Source organism: Strongylocentrotus purpuratus, unplaced genomic scaffold (genome assembly GCF_000002235.5).
Source record: "Strongylocentrotus purpuratus isolate Spur 01 unplaced genomic scaffold, Spur_5.0 spur5_scaffold_12, whole genome shotgun sequence".
In the NCBI taxonomy this organism is placed as follows: domain Eukaryota; kingdom Metazoa; phylum Echinodermata; class Echinoidea; order Camarodonta; family Strongylocentrotidae; genus Strongylocentrotus; species Strongylocentrotus purpuratus.
The window spans coordinates 2,525,526-2,531,260 of NW_022145597.1; the positions used below are offsets into that span (position 1 = coordinate 2,525,526).

General features: G+C 37.4%; 1 long non-coding RNA gene across 1 annotated transcript; it reads right to left on the reverse strand.

Moving 5' to 3' along the window:
* Positions 1–1,099: 1,099 nt before the first annotated feature.
* On the reverse strand, positions 1,100–2,338 carry LOC105439954. The gene is made up of 3 exons (XR_004063633.1): positions 2,273–2,338; positions 1,721–1,801; positions 1,100–1,223 (listed from the first exon to the last, which is right to left on the reverse strand). It is a non-coding gene; the product is annotated as an uncharacterized LOC105439954 (long non-coding RNA).
* Positions 2,339–5,735: the final 3,397 nt, after the last annotated feature.

A 5,735-nucleotide genomic window follows, 5' to 3' on the forward strand; every position in this document is an offset into this window, starting at 1 on the left:
ACCGTTGTGCTACTTTTATGGCTATAAGACAGCGGACATGGGTTGGTCTTTAAACAATTGAGCTTGAAAAAAGGTTTACATTTCTCCTGAATAAATGTCTTTCCACTTTGGTATTTCCTGAGGTAATACCGCCTGATCTTTCCACCAAATAAAAAAGGTACTCATCTTCTCTATGAGTGTCGGATGATAGCCTGTGGTTTGACCAACGATCTAACAGACCGAACAACACATCCCCCAAATAATTATCCATGAGGGCAAATTGCTCTGCCCTAACTTTGTCTACGACCACATTATTAGAGGTGTGGTAGTGGAAACTCACCTGTGCAGAAATTGTCAGAGTTCCACTCGCTGACATCAAGCCCATGACGATAATTGGTAACCAACAAACAAGGTCTGTACCAACAACAAGCGCCATCCTAGATGCCAGCTTGATGTTTTGAGCCAATCGCATATCCTCCTTAGACTTTTTTCTTTTCCCGGCGATCCGCTGCTTCGACATCTGAAACATGCAGTAGATGGAGATGTAGCATAGGAGGGTCACCATGAACGCCACGAAGTTGACACCTATGAACAAGGAGATGGAGTAGTGCCATCCTGCAGGACGGTCGACCGTTAGGGGTAGAGCCAGACAGACTCCTGATTGACCGTAGAACTTCCCTTCGACGAAAGCCGGAATAAGAGTTGGTAGAATGCCAAGGAAGGCGGCGAGGGCCCAGATGATGAGCTCAGCTACTCGTGCACCACGAACAGAGAGGTGTAGTTGCAGTTTAAATGGCGCCACCACATGGACACACCTATCAATGCTTATGATCATTATCAGAAACACCGAAGCCTCGCTGGAGACAACGGAAGTGATACCTGCAACCTTGCACAGGATACTATCCTTCCAATCATCAGCATGAGCAGCATAGTTCCCTTGATAATAGACATCAGCTGAAGCTATTGAAATCATGTACAAACCCATCAAGAAATCAGAGACGGCTAGGTTGGTGATCAGACTCGATTGGACGGTCGTATGCCGGCTCCATCCAGAGTTGACGAGTCTATAGCCAACAACAAGGACGTTGCCAATGAAAGCACTGATCCCGAGAATCCAGATACAGATTCGAAGGATGTTATTGGCCATGAGATCTTCACACGACGAGAACTGGTCACGTGGTGCATAGCAGTTAGGGGAATCCCCTAAACCCGCCAGGCAGCAAATAAGGTATTTGTCAGCATACCTATATATATTTAAACAAAAACATGTATGAAAATCATATTGGTAAGGATGCTTTAGTTCATTAAACAGTATTAGATGATAACTCTTATTAATGTTACATCAACCCCAATTCTATCCGTTATCTGGATTTCAAAACTAACATAAGACGGTGAAGGTGAAGGAATGCATGGACAAGATGTTGAAGATGCACAGATGATACAAACAGAGATAATTAAAGAAAAAATCTGAAACACTCACCCATGCTTAGACTCCCCTAACCATCATTACCACCTCCTTGACATCCATTCCAAACCCAGAAATTGACATCTGTCACAGACCGTGCAAAAAAAAGATCCCATTCAACAAATCCTTTTCTTTTCTTTCCTATGACTATGCCACAAGGATCCCCCTTCCTTCTTTTTCGAGTTTCATGTCTGCCGTCATTTATTTGTTTTCTTCAATTCTGTGTTTTTAATATCATATTTAATTTGGACTAATATATAGTAACTTAAGACTTACAAGGTTTCTAGATTATGTAAGCCTGTGAACGCGCCAAATTCAGTATCGCCTGATTCAAATATCAGTGTGTTTCGAATATCCCTGCAAAGAAACACAAACAAACAACAAATATTTATTGCTAGCAGATATTGAAATGTAATCGATACTACAGTGTATAGAACAAACACCTTATTCATTAATCGAATAATGTAGACATATTTCAGGATGAGTGAGTATATCCGCCGCGATTTTACCAACACAGAGAATAGAAACTTTAAGCAGTGTCAGGGTAAAGTTAGTATTTTATTTTCGTTTACTATTTGATAAAATCACAATGCATTTATACAGGCAATGGGACAAATTTACTGTTTATAGAAATACACAATTCTTATTTCACATAAAACATTCTCTACCTATTCCAAGCAAATAATTAAACATAATTTTATTTTTTATTTTTTAAGTAATGTTATGTCATCCACTATACAACAGCTAAATTTATAAGCCCATAAACGCCTCTATTTGTTACAGGATATAATCTTTTCTTTTTCCAGAAATTGAATAAAATGTGCTTACAACTCTTGGAGGTTGGTTAGGTTATCAAACGTTCCTATTTCAATCATCTGCAGAGGATTGTTAGAAAGGTTCCTGAAAGAGAGAGATAGAAACATTTTCTAATTTTATGATAAAATTCTATCGATAATGTACGTTTTATTCCTCTTAATGGGATTATGGCATATGTTTATGGATCAGGCTTATATTGATTTAGGAATCTATATGTATTCCAAAGGATTATAATACATTTCCCATAGATAACAAACTTTAACGATTATGAAAAGAATGAGCATATACATAATTCAAATCGAACTGGAGCTTAAATGGCAGATTAATTACAGCTAAACACAAATGAATTTACTGGATTCCAAATGCATTCATCCTTGTAGTGAGCTACACATGGAGTATTCGGAAAACTCTCTACACTGTTATTTTAAATGTAGTACCACGAAAATAGTAACCTGAAAATTCTCAGACACACGTATTTATTCAATTCAGTGCAACATTTATTATAGATAATAATATAAAGTTTACAAATCATCAAACATAAGATCACTAGACATAGTACTAAAGACATAACAAAAATATAAGAAAACACTGAAATATACTATAAACATATATAAACAAACTTTAGTAACCAGAAGCATGGAAAATACAATTGAAAGAGAAACTTACAATGTAGCCAATCGTTGTAGACCTCGGAATGAGCCTTTAAATAACATGTATATGTCATTTAATGCGAGATCTCTGACAGAAAAAGAAAAGGCAAACTCATCAGTACATCAACATTTATCTTAAATAACAAATGATTATTGGCCATTTTCGTAATGATTACAAAATCTATACTTTAGTGCCCCGATACGAATTATTTCATTTTCCTGTTACGAATAATTGTATTTCAATAATCATAATGCAATTTGCGAGTGTGACGTGTTTTTAGTTAGGGCCAGCCAAAATGTTTGTCCTACCTAGCAACAACCAATATATTCAATTTCAATTCTGACTATTGAGATACATTTATTCGTAACAGCTGAATGAAATAATTTATATACAGGCGCCTCACAAAGGCACGTGCATAAATTTGTTTACACTACAAAAATAGCCTATTGGGTCTTATATACCCAGTGTAGCCATACCAGTATTAAACCTCGTCTTCCTGCAGGCCATGCAATTATAATTGCCCCAGCAATTGTCAGGTTCCCGATTACACCTGGTTGGAGAGTGGCAAATGTGGATTAATGTTTTAACACAAGTCATTAGTGCCAGACTAGGATTCGAACCCACAACCATTGTAGTGAGAGTCAAGTGAACGAACCACTATACCACGACACCGCCACTTTATAAATATTCCACGAATTTGATGTTTCCAAACATAAAAGGGTTATTTTTAAGTAAATGATGAAGTTATTGACAGCTACCCTGAGCTCTATTCTAATTGAATTGGATTGACGGTTACTTTTGAACTGAATAAATTAGTTGCGTTATGTATTAAGTTTTGGAGCCATCAGAGTTATAACAGTAATAACAATATTACTAAAAAATGAATAAAATATAACATTTTTTTTTTTAAATATAAATAACTATTTTTTCTCTTGTATAGTTTGAAGAGGTATGCAGATGATGCTGTAAGACTTACAGGTGCAAAATATTTGAACTTTCTGAAAATGATCCGTGTTCAATCTCTGAAACTCCTGAATTTTCAAGGGCACTGTACAAAATATAAAGAAAATGATGTTTATATTTAACACAAACAATCAAATCGTAAAAGCAAAGAAAAATGCAATACTCATGAATAAGTTTCAATTGGAAGAAATAGTTGAAAAGGGGTATATGTTTGTTTATCAGTTTTGTTGATATCTATTTCATCATCATCATCATTTTTAACTGTCGTTTTACATGTAGGTGTTGAAGAGCTACAAAGTCCAGGATGACTACTTAGCTGGTAGTAATGGTACTAGTGGTGGAAATGGTGGTAGCGGCAGCAGGGGCAGATCCAGCCGGCGGAAAGGGAGGGACCGGAGAGGGGGCCCATTCGTGAAATGGGGGGGGGGGGAGGTGGGTAGTGACAACACTAATTGTTGTTCTTGTTGCTCAACGGTGGGCGGGGGTGGGACAGTGCTATTTTTTTTTTTTTAACTCAACATTTTAACCAAAAAGGTGTGTTACCTGTGTTTTTTGGCCAGGGGAGGGGGCCCAGGCCCCCGCCCCCGCCCCCGCCCCGCCCCCCCCCCCCATGGATCCGCCACTGAGCAGCAGAGGTTGTGGTGGTGGTGGTGTTAGTATAAGTAGTAGTAGTAGTCGTATTATTATAAGTAGTAGTAGTAGTAGTAGAAGAAGCAGCCGTAGTAGTAGCAGCAGCATCAATAATAGTAGTAGTAGTAGTAGTAGTAGTAGTAGTAGTAGTAGTATTAGTAGTAGTAGTAGTTGTTGTTGTTGTAGTTGTAGTTGTTGTAGTAGTAGTAGTATTAGTAGTAGTAGGAGGAGGAGGAGTAGTAGTAGTAGGAGGGGTAGTAGCACCAGCAGCAGTAGTATTAAATTATTTACTGTGTAAATCCACTTACACTTCAACGAGGTAAGGTAGCAAAGATGGTACGATTGTGCCATTCTCATTCGCATCTGTTTCCAAGGCATTCACGATATCTCTGGTACCACATGGCATTTGGCTCTCACAACCAAGGGACCTAAATGATTTCGATGATAATTGCAATGATTCTGTCACAAGGTTGGGAATGTAAGTGTCTAGAAATGGCATACACGACCGATGCAGGGTTGGAAGATGTTTCATCTTCAAGAAAAGAACGGAAGACTCAAACTTTTGTTAAGACAGATATTACAAATAGATTAAAAAAGATAGTATCCCTTTTAAATTTGAATTCAACGACCTTTATTAAGAATATAAGATACATATATATCTCTTTTTAAAGTGATGTTTAATTTTCCCATATACGTGGGGTTCTTTTAAATAGTCTACATTCGTTTGGAAACTTCAATTGACCAAACATCTATAGCTTTAATAAACGATTAAACTGATTTTTGTGATAAACCTGGTATACATGCATAGTATACACCTCGAGTTTTGAAATTTTAAGCATGTGATTCTGGATTCATAATGCATACGAATCATGTATAATCCATCCCTTTCTACAATTTCATTCATGGGAAACTGTCAAATATACAGTACAAAGTGACGAACAATTTTCTAAGATTCCTCGGCAGAGATGTGATGCGTAAGGTATAAACGTGACAGGTATATGAAAGTCCGGTACAGGTGCATCCATCGGGGCACCCAGCTATTCATGGTGAGAGAGAAAGATTGAAAGAGAACCCTTGTCAATCATTAATGCGTTGATCGAAGAATAGAATGGAATACGCATGATTGTATTGTTTTCCAACAATTAACATAAACATATCTGTAAATACCAACATGTTGATGTCACACCGACAAAACCGACTCAGCATCAAAACACACCGATCTTTTTGTTTA